The sequence below is a fragment of the Dermacentor variabilis genome, chromosome 5, assembly GCF_050947875.1.
Source record: "Dermacentor variabilis isolate Ectoservices chromosome 5, ASM5094787v1, whole genome shotgun sequence".
NCBI classification, from domain to species: domain Eukaryota; kingdom Metazoa; phylum Arthropoda; class Arachnida; order Ixodida; family Ixodidae; genus Dermacentor; species Dermacentor variabilis.
The window spans coordinates 54924250-54943079 of NC_134572.1; the positions used below are offsets into that span (position 1 = coordinate 54924250).

Genomic DNA, 18830 nt, shown 5'->3' on the forward strand with positions numbered 1-18830 from the left:
CGGAAGCGAGGAATTCCCCTCTTTCTTCACCTTCGTTTTCTTCTTTCTTTTTCTCTTTTCTTTATCTCTTATTTTTTCATGTGCTCTCGCCTAGCGTCTGGTTATTTCCTGTCGTCCCAAGACCACCCATCACTCGCGCATCGTCGCTTTCATTCCAGAGTACTTTCCTTCGTTATTGCTATATTTTTGTATTTATCTTTTTTCGTCGTTGAATTAAGTTCATCTTCGCAGGAGCTCTCCTACCAGTTTTTTTTTTTTTAGTGAAAAATCAATGAAGGAACCTAAACCCGATGCGAATACGTGTTGGCCTCGCACCGATCGCACACGTGTTGTAAACGTAAATTAAGACCGCGAGACAGTCAACAGCACACAGTTGCACCGATGCGCGCTGAGATCCTTGGCGAAGTGATGTACTGCTGTCAACAATGCTACACGCAAAAAAGAAAAAAAAAGCTTAGCCTTTTAGAAAAAGTAGGGAAGAGATTGAGACGGGATCGTCCCAGCCATAAGTAACTTTACAAGTTAATGCAGAGATATGCAGAGTGCTATGTTGCGATAAGGTAATACGTAAGTAGCTCGCACAAAGTGGGCGGCTATTCGCCTTCAGGAAAGGTCTTTTTGAGAAAGTACCGCTATCGCTGACACAGGCCTTTCGATAACACGTTATCTCCACGTGGGTAAATAAGAGAGCTCGCATTCAAATGAAATAGCCGACAATGACCGAATCCATTCCGGTGCATTTTCGATTGGACAACCAGCGTTCTTTCTACCGGGATATCGCTGACCTGAGCAGGTCGATAGCGTATTATCTGCACGTTCCAGAGTCCATAGGAAAGGTATTAAGTTACCTCACATCATGAACATGTTGCTTCCGAATATCGGTCACTTCTTTCTTTCCTCCTTTGACTCGGTTTGCGACACCTAAATGTCACATAAATGCCCGCAGGTCACCTAGTGTGCATCGAATGCTCGTTTCTTCAATGACGGTCCTCCTTTAAGCGACCCAGATGATTTTCGTTGGTCTTTCGCGAGCTTTGCACATAAAAAGAAAATCTCCTATTTGCCGCATTCTGAAAGTATCGATACTTTCTACTAGTTCTGCTGGATTTTCTGTAGAAAAATTAAAATGGGTTTGCCGGATAATACTATAATGACACATGTCCATTCTTGGTTTGTTGGTGGAAATCCTCCTTCTACGCTTAGTTAAGGTTGAGTGTGGCTGCACGCAAGGAGCCTTTACCGGATGCTTTATATAGACGACACTCGAGCGTTTTCCGTGTGACGCGAGCCATTTCCATCCTAGATCACCAGTAGGCCACTAAACTTTATCTGAGAGATACTGAATCGCGTGCTAAACTTCAAGTTGCCACTTACATGTGAAGTGCTTCCGTCTCTCTTTCGGCTGCCACGATGCCACAAGGCTTAGCTGTGTTAGTGCCGCAATTTAACCGCAGCCCCGTCGTCTTTGCTACCAAAAACTTTCCTGTTTTCTTTTTCTTTTTCTTTCGTATTCACGTCTCCCCTGTGACACACGGCTTCTCTTTTCCTTTCTTCCTGCTTTTACAAGCTGCTAATGCTATGCGAAATTGCGGAGTGGCTTCTTGCTACTCATTTTCCTTGTGTGTTCATCAGTGGTCAGAGTTGGGAGCATGCACCGCGTGTAGAGTCATGAGGCACTCAACTCCCTCACTACTTACTGGGACCTCATGCACAAAGCATTTCGTACACTAAGCGAACAAGTGCTGCTCAATTAGAGAGGGTGCCCGACCAGTGACGAGCTATTCTCACTAAAAAAAAAAAAGGGGGGGGGGGCTCTCAGAATTCGCACCCTGACGTCTTGACTCGGTGAGATCGGTTGAGCGACAAATTTAATCTAAAAGGTTCTGGGTATCGAAACCGGCTGATATGTCCTTGCTTGTTTGTTTCAACAACTCCCGCTCTTGTAATAGTGACGTTTCTTGTTAAAGGAACCGGCACACACAACTGCTTCCAACATACTGGCTGCTGTCTGTAAATGAAAGGGTAAACACAAGCAGGCGTCCTGTTAAACTTGTTTTCGGCAGCCTAGCGATAGCTTTCGCAGCAATGCAGATTGCCGAAGGCAACGGAGCACGGCGGCGGTCCCCCGGCAGCCGCTCCTTTGTACGCTTCAGAAAAAGATATGCTGGACCGACGTTACCTCAAGTTTCCAAGTAAGGAGAATTACAGAAGTGGACTTCTCCCCATATGGTCTTTTAATGTGGAGAAACCTGCTCTAGCGGTGTTTGTCACGTATGCGCAGACACCATCGAAGGCGAGTAAGCGTACGAACTTGCAAAATATCGCGTGTCAAACATTTCTGCGGTGCATTTATGCTTAAACCTGCACAGTTATTCGCCCCTTACGTTGCTAGTATACACGACGTTACGTGTGCGTGCGTGCGTGCGGCATGTGATCGTGAGTCAGAAGACAGCAGTTGCCAAGGGCTTTCATCAGTCGCACTCACGCCGGAACGCGACACACTCGCCAGCGCATCGGTGAAACCGAAGGTTAGATAGGCTCCGCATGGTCATGCATCACTGACCCAACCTCAAGGGTGGTGCACATGTCGCAATGTGCCTCGATCTATGCTATTTCCTGGTTTTCTTTTATTTATTTTTTGTCCGAACTCTTGAACACGTCCAAGCCTAAGAACAAGTGTATTTAGCCTCTCTCTCTCTACCCGAAATGGTTGCTCAGAGGCCATGGTGTTGGGCGGCTGAGCACGAGGTCGCGGGATCGAATCCCGGCCACGGCGGCCGCATTTCGACGGGGGCGAAATGCGAAAACATCCGTGTACTTAGATGTAGGTGCACGTTAAAGAATCCCAGGCGGTCGAAATTTCTGGAGTCCTCCACTACGGCGTGCCTCATAATCAGAAGGTTTTGGCACGTAAAACCCCATAATTTTTTTTTCTCTCTCTCTCTCTCATATATATATATATATATATATATATATATATATATATATATATATATATATATATATATATATATATATATATATATATCAACCGCATGTAGTTGGCAGCCACCTGAAGAAGCGTCTCGTATTTTTTGTGTTCTTCGTAATTAATTTGCAATGATTAATATTTTTAAAACTATTTGGTACATCTACGGCAATTATGTCAACATTAGGTGTTAGAGCGACTTCTAAGACATCAATTTCAATTGCTTGCGACATGCTATCTTTTGCGTGGCATTCTATTTTTCTTTTCTTTTTGTTCTTTTTTTTTTTCGCGTGGTAAATACCGCCTGCGAAAATGCCATGTTTGGGTAGGTTCTAAAGCCACGCGGCACGGTTTCTTGAACTTGGCACGCGGGGAAAACAAAGCCGCGCAAAAGATGGCACTGTTGCGTTTCGCCTGCGACACGCCGTTTTGCCGGCGCGACTGCGGCGGGGCGGCAGACATTTTGGCCCGTTCGTCGTCGCCGCAACGCTCCCCGCCAGGTGTTTCCAGGCGTTTCCAGGCATGTTCCGATGCCACGTGTCTTCATGTGCGTGTGTGAGTGTATGTGCCATTGTGCCCGAACCAGGCGATGCGAAAGCAGGGATCACCCTCTCATTCCAGTCATTGTGCCCGAACCAGGCGATGCGAAAGCAGGGATCACCCTCTCATTCCAGTCATTGTGCCCGACCGGCAGCGCTACGACAGTGTGCGTCACCATTACCCCATTGTACATTCACGTGCTCGTCTATTGAGGGGTTCCTTCTTGCCCTCAACTGCGAGAGTATAAAAACAGCTGCCCCCGGACGCCAAAAGGAGGGCTCCGATTTCTTCTGTTGAGTAAAGTGCTCTCCCGTCTCTCTACTTCGGTCAACCTGACCGCCAACTCTTTGCGATGTCAAAATAAACAAGTTGTTTTGTTGTTACCAGTCGACTCATGCTTTGCCGGGACCTTCGGATGCTTCCAGTTGTACCCCAGGCCGCCAGGCCAACGCTACCCTTGGGGCTTGCGACCCAGGTACAACCACGGGCGTCAGCGCCGAGTTCCCAACAACCGATGCCATCGGTGGGATCCAAACATCTGGTTGGCAGCGGTGAGATCGCCTCCGACTTCAAATAACTGTCTGCCAGCGGTGAGATCGCGACAACGGAGGCCAGCAGCGAAGAGATGCAGTTGACTGTATGCTGAGCAGCTCATCGACGATCCGGGAGCAGTGCAACGAGCCCTGTGTGATGACTGGTTGCCTGCAGCGGAACGACTGCGCGGAACTCTTGGCTGCGAGGTTTGGTGAGTGCGGGACTTTCTTCTTCTGAGCTTTGCCAGGCTTTTGTTAGTGTCAGAAACAGAGCTGGTAATTGTGGTTGTCGTTGCTGCCGGGTTAGTTTGCGGCAAGACAATAGTAAGCAGTAGAGAAAGCAGCATTCAGAGCAGCCATGGATTTGAAGTCGTTGCGCAAACCGAAATTGTTGGAGCTTGCAAGAGAGTTGGGTCTGGATGTCTCAGACAAACTCAGAAAACCAGAACTGCTAAAGGCTATTCTTGAGTTGGAGGCTGAGGATGACGAGCTGTCGGAATGCCTTGAGACCATTGAAGAGAGGGAGACTGCAAAAAGACAGGAGCGCGAACTTAAAGAGCAAAAAGAAAAAGAAGAGCGCGAACTTAAAGAACAGAAAGAAAAAGAAGAGCGTGAACGTAAAGAACAGAAAGAGCGAGAGCAACAAGAGAAAAAAGAAGAGCGCGACCGTCAACACGCGTTGGAAATGAAGCGTCTCGAGATAGAGATGGAACGCGCTCGTAATGGAAGTCAGGCACACGGTGCAGGAGAACGCGTATTGTTCAAAATGACTGACCTGATGCGGCCGTTTAAGCTTGGAGAGGACATTGGTTTGTTCCTGGTTAACTTTGAGCGAACGTGCGAGAAGCAGGGGTTCTCTCGGGAAACGTGGCCACAGCGCTTGCTCACTTTGTTACCCGGCGAGGCGGCCGACGTAGTCGCTCGCTTGGATAGAGAGGAGGCAGAGGATTTCGACACAGTGAAATCGAGTCTTCTAAAAAAGTACCGGCTGTCTGCGGAGGCGTTCCGTCGGAAGTTTCGGGAAAATGAGAAAGGCAAAAGTGAGTCATATACAGAGTTTGCGTATAGGCTTATGTCGAACATGCAGGAGTGGCTCAAAGAAGAGAAAGCGTTTGGTGACCACGATAAAGTTCTGCAGTGCTTCGGGCTAGAACAGTTTTATAGTCGGTTACCGGAGAACGTGCGATACTGGGTCTTGGATAGGCCAGACGTTTGTACGGTGGCTAAAGCCGCTGAGCTAGCCGAGGAGTTTGTGACGCGTCGGGCTCGCGGAGCTAAGGACGGTCAAAAGGGTGAATTTGGCTTGAAGTTTGAGAGGCCGAAGTTCACACCCATGAGAGCAAAGGGGAACACGCGTAGTGCGGATGCGAGTGGAAGCAGTGCGACCGAACCTAAGGAGACGGCGGCAGCCGAAGCCGAACGCAGAAAGCGGTTCGAGATGAGGCAAGCGCGCGTTTGTTATACGTGCCAGAAGCCGGGTCACTTTTCGGCGCAGTGTCCGGAAACAACACCAAAAGTTGTGTTTTTTTCAATAGGCAGCACTGACGAGAACATGAAGCTTCTCGAGCCTTACATGCGAGACCTCCTCGTGAACGGGAAAGAGTGCCGAGTGCTTCGCGATTCCGCAGCTACGATGGATGTAGTTCACCCGTCTTACGTAGAACCCCATATGTTCACGGGCGAGTGCGCGTGGATCAAGCAAGCCGTGGAAGCTCATAGCGTGTGTCTGCCGGTAGCAAAAGTGCTTATTGAAGGACCTTTCGGAGCGCTTGAGACGGAGGCGGCAGTGTCATCTATGCTGCCCCCCCAGTACCCGTACCTATTTTCAAACAGGTCCGATCACCTCCTGCGCGAGAAGGGGCTTTTGTTTGGTGAAGCTAGTGTTCAGGCCTTAACCAGATCGAAGGTTCGGGAGCTCGCTGCAAAGGCGGTAGTTGCGGGGCCGACGTTATCAAACGACGAAAAAGGGTCAGAGGCGCAGCAAGCTGATATTCAGAGCACGCCCGAACTGAATAAAATTGAGTCTGTAACGTTAAAGGCACCAGATACCGGAGAGGAAAATCCCGATGCGGGAAAGTTAGAAGAGCTATCTACTGATTTGCTCATCGCGCCTACGTCAGACGGACTTGATAGGTTGCTAAAAGTCAGCCGGTCGGCTTTGATAGCCGAGCAAAAAAAGGATGGCAGCCTGGAAAACGTGCGCTGCAATGTCAAAGAAGGTATCGCCAGGAAAACTGCGCGTTTTGTGGAAAGAGGTGGAGTCCTGTACCGGAAGTATCTAGACCGCCGAGGAGTGGAGTTCGATCAGCTGATCGTGCCTCAATGCTATCGTCAGGATCTGTTGCGCTTGTCACACGGGGGTTCGTGGTCCGGACACCTAGGTGTTAAGAAAACTAAGGACCGTCTCTTGCAAGAGTACTATTGGCCAGGGTGTTTTCGGGACGCAGACCATTTCGTGAGGACATGTGACACTTGTCAGCGGGTGGGCAAACCAGGGGACAAATCAAGGGCGCCGTTGAAATTGGTACCTATCATAACGGAGCCTTTTAGACGGCTCGTTATTGATACAGTGGGACCTCTGCCGGTAACAGCCACGGGGTACAGACACATTTTGACTGTGATCTGCCCAGCGACAAAGTTCCCTGAAGCAGTGCCGCTTAAAGAACTCAGCTCAGTTGAGATAGTTAATGCACTACTGTCCATATTTGCGCGAGTTGGTTTCCCTGCAGAAATTCAATCAGATCAGGGCACAGTGTTTACTAGCGCTTTGACGACAACTTTTCTCGAAAGGTGTGGGGTAAAGCTGCTACACAGCTCAGTGTACCACCCACAGTCGAATTCCGTTGAGAAGCTCCACTCCGTCATGAAGCGCGTGTTGAGAGCGTTGTGTTTTGAACATCGAACTGACTGGGAGCTGTGTCTGCCTGGGGTGATGTTTGCTTTAAGGACCGCGCCGCATGCGGCTACGGGGTTTTCGCCAGCTGAACTGGTGTACGGTCGCTCGCTTCGATCTCCGCTTCGCATGCTTCGAGAATCGTGGGAAGGTAGGGGCGACGACCCAGTCGTGGTGGAGTACGTACTTAAGCTCCTCGAACGCTTAAGAAGGGCACAGGAGTTGTCAGGTGAAGCAATGACAAAGGCCCAGCAGAGGGCCAAGGTTTATTATGATCGGACCGCCAGGGCCCGTCGTTTTGAGGTGGGCGATGAGGTCATGATATTGCGCACATCGCTAAACAACAAACTAGACGTGCAGTGGGAGGGCCCAGCACGAATTGTTCAGAAACTGTCGGACGTTAACTACGTGGTGAGTCTGCCAGGAAAGCGGAAAGCACAGCAAGTTTACCACTGTAATCTGCTCAAACCCTATAAACAACGGGAAGCAGTGGTGTGCATGATGGTGAACGTTCCTGAAGAGCTTCCGGTCGAGCTTCCGGGACTAGGCTCAGTGACGAACAGGGAAGACACCGGTCAAGTCATTAGTGACCTTATCAGTAAAGCACCGCTGTCGCCCGAGCAGAAAACCGAACTACACCGGCTATTACAAGAGTTTCAAGGTCTGTTCTCTGAGAGGCCTGGTAGGACTTCTGTACTTACTCATGATATAGAACTTACCTCCCCAGAGCCAGTACGATCCAAGGCGTATCGGGTGTCACCCCGCCAGAGCGATATTATGGAGGCTGAGGTAAAGAAAATGCTACAGCTCGGTGTTATTGAGGCAGGTGAGAGTGATTATACCTCCCCTTTGATTTTAGTTGAGGTACCGGGCAAGGAACCTCGTCCTTGCGTCGACTACCGCAGGCTTAATTCCATCACTAAGGATCAAATTTATCCGATCCCTAACATCGAGGAGCGCCTTGAGAAAGTTAGTAGCGCTCAGTTTATTTCCACCCTAGATCTTGTCAGGGGTTATTGGCAGGTTCCACTTACAGAAGAGGCTAGTAGGTATGCGGCGTTCATTTCACCAATGGGAACATTCCGTCCTAAAGTGTTGAGTTTTGGTTTGAAGAACGCGCCATACTGTTTTTCAAGCCTCATGGATAAAGTGTTGCGGGGACAGCAAGAATTCGCTTTACCGTATCTAGACGACGTAGCGATATTCTCCGCATCCTGGTCTGAGCATATGGCACACTTGCGGGCAGTGCTAACCCGCCTGCGCGAAGCGGGCTTGACAGTCAAGGCTCCTAAGTGCCAGTTAGCACAGGCCGAGGTTGTCTACCTCGGTCACGTGATTGGTCAGGGTCGTCGCCGCCCCTCTGAAATAAAAGTGGCCGCTGTGCGAGACTTTCCGCAACCGCGCACCAAGACCGATATTCGGTCGTTCTTGGGTGTCGCCGGCTACTATCAGAGGTACATCCCTAGGTACTCTGATATCGCGGCTCCCCTGACGGATGCTCTAAGGAAGACAGAGCCTCAAACAGTCGTCTGGGACGAGACAAAGGAAAGAGCTTTTAGCGCCCTAAAGAGTGCCCTAACAAACCAGCCTGTGCTACGATCGCCAGACTATACAAAAGGGTTCGTTGTTCAGTGCGATGCTAGTGAGCGAGGCATGGGCGTTGTACTGTGCCAACGGGAAAATGGAGAAGTAGAACACCCCGTCCTGTATGCTAGTCGTAAGCTGACCAGTCGTGAGCAGGCGTATAGCGCCACCGAGAAAGAGTGTGCGTGTCTCGTGTGGGCCGTTCAGAAATTGTCATGCTATCTAGCCGGCTCGAGGTTTATCATTGAGACGGATCACTGCCCTCTCCAATGGCTGCAGACCATCTCTCCCAAAAATGGCCGCCTCCTGCGCTGGAGCCTCGCTTTACAACAATATTCCTTTGAGGTGCGTTACAAAAAGGGGAGTCTCAACGGTAACGCCGATGGCTTAAGTCGAAGCCCCTAACGTAGGAATCAGCCTCAAAATTGTTGGTTACTGATGTTTTTCTTCCTGAGGCAGGATTTTTTTTTTTAACATATTGCTTTTGTTTAGTGTTTCAAAGTGATGATATGCTTTCTAGTGCAATTTTCCAATTTGTGGACGCGTTCTGAGTGATGCTAGACTACTGTAAGGAACTAGGCAGTGGTATAAAAAGGGGAAAGAGCCTGGCAGGGCTTAGTGAGGGTTGTGCCGTGCTTGCTGACTGAGCGGTTGAGTTTCAGCGTAGTTCTAACGCTTGCCGGGAACGAGAACAAAAATGTGAACTCTCCCGAAGTCACTTTGCAGTGTCCCGTGCGAACCTGAACGAGAGAACGAGGCCTTCTCTGTGCGCTGCGCTCAAGAAACGTCGAGGGACGCCCGACTTCGGTTATGAGCATCCTCGAGCGACATCCCTCCGGACAGCGGATGCAGTCCCCTGTCCATCGGGATCTCCTTCCCCCGGCGGGGCGGTCTGTTGCGTTTCGCATGCGACACGCGGTTTTGCCGGCGCGACTGCGGCGGGGCGGCAGACATTTTGGCCCGTTCGTCGTCGCCGCAACGCTCCCCGCCAGGTGTTTCCAGGCGTTTCCAGGCATGTTCCGATGCCACGTGTCTTCATGTGCGTGTGTGAGTGTATGTGCCATTGTGCCCGAACCAGGCGATGCGAAAGCAGGGATCACCCTCTCATTCCAGTCATTGTGCCCGACCGGCAGCGCTACGACAGTGTGCGTCACCATTAGCCCATTGTACATTCACGTGCTCGTCTATTGAGGGGTTCCTTCTTGCCCTCAACTGCGAGAGTATAAAAACAGCTGCCCCCGGACGCCAAAAGGAGGGCTCCGATTTCTTCTGTTGAGTAAAGTGCTCTCCCGTCTCTCTACTTCGGTCAACCTGACCGCCAACTCTTTGCGATGTTAAAATAAACAAGTTGTTTTGTTGTTACCAGTCGACTCATGCTTTGCCGGGACCTTCGGATGCTTCCAGTTGTACCCCAGGCCGCCAGGCCAACGCTACCCTTGGGGCTTGCGACCCAGGTACAACCACGGGCGTCAGCGCCGAGTTCCCAACAACCGATGCCATCGGTGGGATCCAAACAGCACGTAGCAAACAAGTGAAATTGGTGTTTTCCGAGTAATCATAATCAGTTTATTTACAGTCGCGCTTGATGGGAGTGGTGGAGAGAGAAAGCTAGGGCACGCTTGACGAGCTCTCTCCTCCGCGAACGAAAATATGTTTTGTTTCTTTGATTTGCAGCAACAGCGTGAGCAAAACGTACATAAACAAACATAAAAAAGTCGCTGGCTTTCTCGGAATCGATAATAGATGTAAGCCTAAAATGGTAATCGACAAAGGAGATTGGCTGGAGCTGATACTATAGTCACAATCTTAAAATGGGTGTAGTGCATGTTCGCAACGGCGCACCACACCACGCCATGCTGCACGTTGGTCCATATGGACGCTGCCCAGCTAGAAGAAGAAAGAATTGAATTGTGTGGTTTTACGTGCTAAAACCCCGATTCGGTTTTGAGGCACGCCGTATAATGGGGGTTTCCGGATTAATTTTGACCATCAAGGGATCGTCCAGGGGATTTATTACCCATAAGTTGTTCTGTTAGAGTATTATGTGCCACATATAAGTGTTCTTTTGTTCTGTGTATGATCTCTTCTAAACGTGGAAGTGCTATTTCTTTAAAGAGACTGATAACCGATTTTTAGGGACCTAGTTTTCTATGGCGCAACGCAAAGCTCATCCTCGGTAGTGATTACACCTACAGCGGTTACTTGCAAAAGCGCGTGGACGTTTACTAAGCAGAATTTTTCGATCTGAGCAGCTTCTAAAAAGTAAAAGCCCCTCATCCAGCAACGCTGAGAAGTGAGAAAGATGTCGATAGCCCGCCTCGCAAATTGTCAAAGCCACCCATCGTTCTGCTTTCACAGGAGTGAGTGTAACTGTGGTTAACCACCTACATTTTGACCTATTCAACCACTTTTGAAAATAAAGAGCCGGTACAATAAGTTCGCGTTGTTGTACAGATATTTCTTATATTTGTACTGCGTTTTTCTCCAAGTATACGCCCATGTCATGGATGGCTGACCCTCGTCGTCGTTGTTCTGTCGATAGACGATCCAAGCCAACTCGTCGGAAACGAAGGCGAAGGTGGCGCCACTTTCCTACTCACTACAAACGAAGGCCTATCTGCACCATTGTAAGTTATAAAAAACTTATAACAAAAAAGTGCACTGCATTTGAATACTAATAAAAAGACCGGGAGCCGCGTACACTAATAGATGGTCACGTGATAGGCCTCTTATGCATCTTCATGTTTTTGCCGCGTGGGGCGCCAAAGGTCATTTTTCACGACCTTTAGTGACATTATACGTTTAATGAGAAAAACATGGCTCGTTTCACCACTACGATAGAGAATCATTCCATCAGCGGGGCTATCTGAATTCATGTTCTGAGCGGTTGTTTGTCCATTTAATATAAGGTAGATTATTATTTTCTTTCATTCTATACTGTGACAGTAAGCGGTAATTGCAAATATAAAATAGCTGTATTATGCGTGCTTTCTCGAACAGTGATGCTGAAGCGTGGTCATAGACCACACTGTATACATTTTGTAACATTCTTTCTTCCTTAAGTATACGACGTTTCTTTGAATTTGTCAGTGACGTATTCCCCCATATTGAGTGACAGTAATCTATGTGCAGATAAAACAATGCGTTAACAAAAGAAGTTTCGCTTCAATGGAGAATGCGTGCCTGTTTGCCTAAGTTAAACCAACGATAGTAGATAATTTCTTTGTTCTGTGCTCAATATGTAAATATCAGGTCACGTTTTCCGTGAAGAAGACACGTAATGTTTTAAAAGAGTTTACTATCTCTATTTTTTCATCATGACACATGATGACGTCACTAATACACAAAATGTTGTTTTCAAGACGATAAGCAATACCCTTAGTTTTACTAGGGTTAACATTCGAAGCGTTATGCTCTGACCATGTATGGAGCCGCATAAGAGTGGTATTAGCTCTGGTGATTAACTCTGAGGCAGTTGAAGCTGAAAATAGTAATGTCGTATCATCCGCATATACATAACAAATTTTGGTCCAGGGTCGATGTGTATGATATCATTTCAGTGGTTATTAAAAAGAACCGAGAATGCTCCTTTATAAAGGGAACTCCAGAAAGGATTGTTCTTTTATGTGAGGTATGTCCATCTACATATATCCACATATTGCTGTCTGCTACCTAGATAGTTTCACTATAGCGTCAAGCTTTTCTCTCGAAATCCATAAGTTTCTAGTTGTTTTCTTAAAAGCGATATATGGTTAAGGTGGCAAAAAACGTTTCCAAAATCTGTAAATTCCAAGCGCGAGTTTGTTATGCTCGAATGATTTTGAAGTGAATTCCTTTTTTTTTTTCTAATAATGTCAGTTTTGTATATGTATATTTTTTTTCTAAATCCGAAGTGTGTTGAAGTTATGTTGCGTTTCTTACAGAAAACGGACATACAAGATAGCATTGCTTTTTAAGACCTTTTGAAAAATAGGCAATATCGATACAGGGCGGTAATTTCCAAGATCATTAATGTCTCCCTTCTTGCATTGCACATAAACACAACTCTCGGCAGTGCATCTTTGTTGGAAATACTGCGTTCTCAAGGCAAAGGTTAAATATGCGAACCAGGGAGGGTAAGGTCAAGTACATATTTTATTAGTTTCATTTTCAGGCTATTTGCATCGCAACTCCCCCTATTACATAACTCAAGAAAAACAGATTTCATTTCACTGTCTGGCACTAAATATAGAAAGAAGGACTTGAGATTCGTTTGTTTTATGTGACCAAGTGCTCTCTTGTCGAACTTAGAACTAGCTACAGATTAAAAAAGTAATTGCTACATTGATTAGCTTGTAAACTGCCTCTCCGCTCTTCATTTTTCGTTATTATTTTTATTGAATTTTTCGAGGCAGAGTGGTTAAAAAGAGCATTGAGTCTTTTCCAAGTTGCATCTGTTATTCCAATCGGGGTAAAAATGTTTCAAAAATAGTCCTCTTTGGCTGTTCGGAGCTCTGTTGTAAGTCTGTTGCGATAACGCCTAAATTCCTTAAGAACTTCCTGATAGTGTGTTTTCAGGAATTGGTTATACAACTTGTCTTTTGTTCTTATTTTGCTATGTATTATTGGTGTTACCCAAGATTGACATTTTTCTTTTACTGCGGTAGGTACTTGTATGGTAATAAAGAGGTGTATATGTCTAAAAATTGTCTAAAAAGCAAACATAAGCAGATTCAGCGTCGGTTAGCACGAGAACAGCAAACCAATCAAAAATTTCTATTCTTTCTCTAAAAAGGTTTGGACTAAGGCGAAGTGAATCCTTGAACAAGTACTGGTTCCTTATTGTCTAAACGTTATGCAACTTTTACAATACATAGATGTACGCCGTCGTGATCAATAACGTTTAAATTATTTGCACCAGCTTTTGCAGATGAACTAAACATATTGGTTATAAATAAATAAATAAATAAATAAATAAATAAATAAATAAATAAATAAATAAATAAATAAAACAAAGAAACATAAGTGTTAGTGGTACGAGCAAGCGAAATGATCGCGTTTATGCAGCCCAGAGTTCGAATAGGCTGTTCTCTAACTTTCTTAACAGTACTATCCACAAGCATATTCATGTTGAAATCTCCACCTAAAATAACTCCATATTTATTATCACTAGCAAACTGCAGCATTGACTCGAGAAAGACAAATAGGTTACGTGCATTACCAATCGGGGGCCGATAAACGACAGAAACAAGTTTGCCCAGCTTTAAGGTTAGCACTTCGTAATCTGGATTTATACAAGAATACTGTTGCAAAATATCGCACACAAGATTTTCCCTAACGATTATGCAAAACACCACCATCTCTACCAGCAGTAGCACTATTTATCATGAAATTCTTATACGAATTTAGGCTCAGAACACCAGTCCCATCAACATCTTAAGTTTCATCGAAAATTAGACAAAAAATATGGACATGTCTGCCGTAGATATAGCATTAAGATAATTAATCACTACCAACTAATTAATTAGGAAAAACAAAAAATACGAGACTGCTCTTCAGGCCGTTGCTAACGATATGCAATTGGTTTCATACGCATAGAAAACGTCTGTCTGTCTGTCTGCGTGCGTGCGTGCGTGCGCGTACGTGTGTGTGTGTGTGTGTGTGTGTGTGTGTGTGTGTGTGTGTGTGTGTGTGTGTGTGTGTGTGTGTGTGTGTGTGTGTGTGTGTGTGTGTGTGTGTGTGTGTGTGTGTGTGTGTGTGTGTGTGTGTGTGTGTGTGTGTGTGTGTGTGTGTGTGTGTGTGTGTGTGTGTGTGTGTGTGTGTATTTTAATTGGCGCGTGATAGCCGAGACACCATGTATGTGTACGTGTTAAAAAATTGAATTCTGGGGCTTTACGTGCCAAAACCATGACAAGATCACGAAGCACGGCGTATTGGGAAACTCCATATTAATTTTGATCAACCGGGGTTTATTAACTCGCACTCAATTCACGTTACGCGGGTATCGAAGTGTAATTCTTAAACGAGCAGTTCTTGCGTCACTGAACTGATGAACACTCACCGCTGTGTGCACCGGCGTTTACGTAACTCTTGCAGGCACGACGTTCCTGCTTAGCGCGGGAGGCGGCGCTTGCATAGAGGCACCCTATTTCTGCTGCGATCGCAGCGTCACCAGCCGAGAAGCACAAGTTGGAGAACGTAAACAATGTAACCACTACAGCAACGTCAAACAATGTGCAACGCAAGGCGTTGAATAAAGTAAACAAACTGCAATTTTTCGCAAGTGCTGATTCTAATGCTGAAAATAGCAAGATACGATAAACGCTTTCGAAGCACGTTTGAATGTGTCATGTTTTGTGAAAAGCATGCGGAAATGCCTGTGTATAAAATAACGAAGTTCCTCTAATTAATGCAGTAAAGTGATGCCGCAGCCTCCGGGAAAGTTTAAAGCATGCGTCAGGGAAGCAAAAAGCTGAACAGCAATGTCGAAGGTGTTGAGCAGAACCGTTCCAGGAATTATCTTCTTGCTTACTGTACAAACCTGCCAGCGGTGAGCTAATTTATACGCATATTTAACATTTTGTCCTGCAATGTAAAGGACGGGAAAAGTTGATGTTCTCTTCACCGCTTTAATCTTGCTACCACAGGACTAGCAGTGAAAATTGTGCTTTTCAACGGAATGTTTTCAGCTCCTTCACTTTATTGTTAACATTTTCTGTTCGAACTTCACAAACGCCATGTAATTGCAAAGGGCAACACGTTGGGTGGCCTGTGATCCGTTCCTCACCGTAACTTGCAAAAGAACAGCATTCCAACCTTTTGGCGTGATCACATCATATAAGACGGGGAATGGGATTACTTTACCACCCAGAACAGCCTTCCAACCTTTCGGAGTGCTCACGGCACGTATATATATATAGTAAGAGGTGGTATGGGACGGCTTTAACACCTAGAACAGATGTCGTGTTATGCGAATTAATTCTTTGCCTTTTCACTTGCTTGAAACACTTGTCACCAAGTTGCAAAACACATTATCACGTGTGCAGGCTGTTTTCTAAGCCCTGTTCGCAATCATGAAAGAGATCCATGCTCTCTCTTGCAACGCTTATTTTTTTCTGCTTCCGTTTTAACTCACTTTATCGGTACTTTATATTCCTTTCGTTGTACTGATGTACACCTCTAGGAAAATTATTAACGTCGTAAACGGTATTAGTAACTGTATAACAAAAATAGGAGCGTTATTCGCATTAGAAAATAACACATGGCAAAAAAAATGCAAGTACCTGAGTGCAAGTCATAAGGCTTTTTGTTGACAAGTTCTGCTGGCCATTCGCGGCTGTCATCTACCCTAACAAACAGTTCTAGTATAAAAACTTTTAATGCATTAGCATTCTTAGAGCGCTCCACGCACTTCCCGGGGACTATCTATCTATGTTTGTATCCATGTATCTAACCGTTTTCCTGCCTACCTGGGTCACTGGGCAGTCCGTGGTCGAATGAGTAGCAGATCGGGCTGCTGTGCTGGGGTAACAGGGTTTGAAACCAACCATCGAACCAACTTGGGTGACTGAGTATGTGGTCACGAGTACGTGCATGCCGTTCTTCGACGAACCTCTTTCACTCTGAGATGGGTCACTGTAGATGCGGGACTGGATCTTTGATGTTAACTTGTGTCCCTGGGTATGTGCCCGTAGGTGCGTGCCGCTCCTCAAGGAACAACTCTGACGCGTACTTTTGTAACTAGGTTGTGCCACTGGGAATGTGCCGCTCTACAGTGACGAAAATGATCCCTTAAGTTTCGCAGATGCGGTGCGGAATCGAACCCATTTCACGAGCGTTCCTCAATGACAGCAACCCGACGCAAAAGCAGGCTGCGTCACAAATGCACTCGGTATGTGCCGCTCTTCAATGAACCTCTCGCCAACTTCGGTCACTGAATGTGTGCCACTGAGCGTGCGGCGGCGAGGGGACAATTCTCAGCGTTCGCAGGCACGGGCGCGCCATGCTTCTGGTCTCGGAGGCCGCGCCCGGACTTCTCGGCAGTGCCACTAGGTGGAGCAGCGTGTCCAGAAAGAAGCAGCGCGAGAGTGGCCGCTTGGGGGCCGCATGACGCGTTTCTTAGCATTGGCACACGCCGCCGATCCATGCATGTCGGACGCCACGCGCAGGCTTCGCGGCGGCGGCGCTACATGGGGCCGAGTGTTCTTAGGGAAGTGCGAAAGAGGAATCTCGCCGCAGTACACAAACCATGACTCATCATAACTCGTTTCGACGGTGACAACACGTCGTGTCGCTACTTTCATTCAATGTTAAGCGCATCGCTGTGCACACTGATCGGGAGACAGGTGCCACTGCTTTTTTTTTTTGCATTTCGCCCCCACAGCCGACGCAGCCAAGCTTTGTGCGTGCGTGCGTGCGTGCGTCTGTCTGTCTGTCTGTCTGTCTGTCTGTCTGTCTGTCTGTCTGTCTGTCTGTCTGTCTGTCTGTCTGTCTGTCTGTCTGTCTGTCTTTTGGGGCTTTTCAGCATTAGTATTTCTTTACTTAATGTTCCTGGATAGCCGGCCCTGCAGTGGCCAAACTGCCCATACTCCGTAGCTAATAAACGACGACGACCCAATTCTGTTCTACCGAGTTCTATTCAGCCCGCTTCCAATGAAAATCGACAGGGGTGTATTCAGAGCGAAAAGACTAAACTAAACAATTACAAAGAGTGCTGTTCATTTATTTTCGTTCCGAACAGAAACAAATAAATCATACCCCATTCGTTCACATATGCTTCCCGCTTGCGCTATCATAAAGGGACACAAAGAAAAAAATTATGTGAGCTCTGTTAGTAAATTACTATTCTACAAACCAAAAACGTCACTCTTCCTCGCGAGAAGACGCAAAAACGAAAGACCGGTGGCGACGCCGCCATGAAATTCTCGCACCACCACGCCATGACGTCACCACTTTTGACGCCATCTGCCTGGCCCTAGTTAAAATGTTATCGGTAGAAATCGGCTACATAGCACTCCAAAAGAGCCGAAGACTAAACTTACGAAGTTTCAAGAACGTTTGCTGAACTCATAACAGTTGAAATCCAAATAATTACTTTGCGATTCGTGACGTCACGCAGGTGTACCAGCCTTGAAGTACCGGGACGGAATTCCAACATGAAACCTTGACTTCCTCTTCTACTAATCAACCTATTACAGCGAAATCAATGAAAGTAGAGTTCCTCAAGAATAGTTTATCAATCTCAACTTATTTAGGGCATTTCTCTTAAGTGTTCTTTTAAGGAACCTGATGTTTACATATATATGAAGCGATTCACCGTCTCTCTCAAAAGCTTCAAAGCCGCATGACCACACTTGTTACATGCGGTAATATGAGCCCAACAACAGTATCGGCCAGTCGCTGCACTCCATTTAACACAAGACCACCCTGAACCATTACGCCGTGACACGAATGAGGAAAAGATGGAGGGAGAAAGGAAGGCGACTTGGCCGGAAAAGGTTCCGATTTACTACCTTACACTGAGGGAGCGGGTTAAAAAAAGTGAAAGAAAGTACTCGGTGGGCAACTTGTCATTTATAAGCAGACACACGGGCAACAAAAAAACCACATCGCACATTTAAGCTCCACACAAACTAGCTGATAAATTGTAGTAACACTTTCAACAAAACATTCGCAAAGTTTTTGCGGGGCTCACCGCTCACCTCTCTGAAGCGACGCCCAGATATTAGTACCGTCAACGTTTCGGCGAAGTTTCGGTCCGATACGGCAACCGCGGAGCCTTCCCGCGATGCATGCTCTCATTGCCGCTGCGCGCATGCGAAACCCGAGCGTTACGTTTCTTCTGGGTCTTATCGCGCGCCGCGCGCCTTGGCGCAGGGGGCCGGAAGGCCAAAAGTGGAGGCGGCAGAGAGCAAGAGTGCGAGGCTGGCAGAGCCGTCGCTGCCGCGCTCGCCTTGTTAAGATATGGGTGGCGACGACCGACGACGCAGCCGAGATCGTTCGACGAGCTAGTGCGGTCAACAGAGACAGACGCCGCCCTCGCGACGCAGATCGTCAATTTCAGCGCGTGTACGCCGAGCTGCATCGCTGCGATACACTCTAAGAAAAGTTTACACCCTTTGGATTGCCCCATTCTGCCACACAACGATAATCGTCATCTGCCTTGATGCGTTTGCTTTCTTGAAAACGCCGCGCCCGCTACTTTCCTGTCGGGAATGCTATCATGCTGATAACAACGCATGCCGTTCGTTACTGGAAAGTAGCGGGCTCGCAGCGTTAAAGAATGGAAACGCATCAAGGCAGATGACGATGACGAGTGTGGCAGAAGGGGCAC

At 47.1% G+C, this 18830-nt stretch overlaps 1 protein-coding gene across 1 annotated transcript in view; it reads right to left on the reverse strand.

Moving 5' to 3' along the window:
• Positions 1 to 18397, reverse strand: part of LOC142582615 (beta-1,3-galactosyltransferase 1-like) — a 53680-nt gene extending 35283 nt beyond the window's left edge. The window contains exon 1 of the mRNA XM_075692515.1: positions 18199 to 18397. The gene's annotated coding sequence lies outside the window, so the exon portion shown is untranslated. The remainder of the gene's footprint in view (positions 1 to 18198) is intronic.
• Positions 18398 to 18830: the final 433 nt, after the last annotated feature.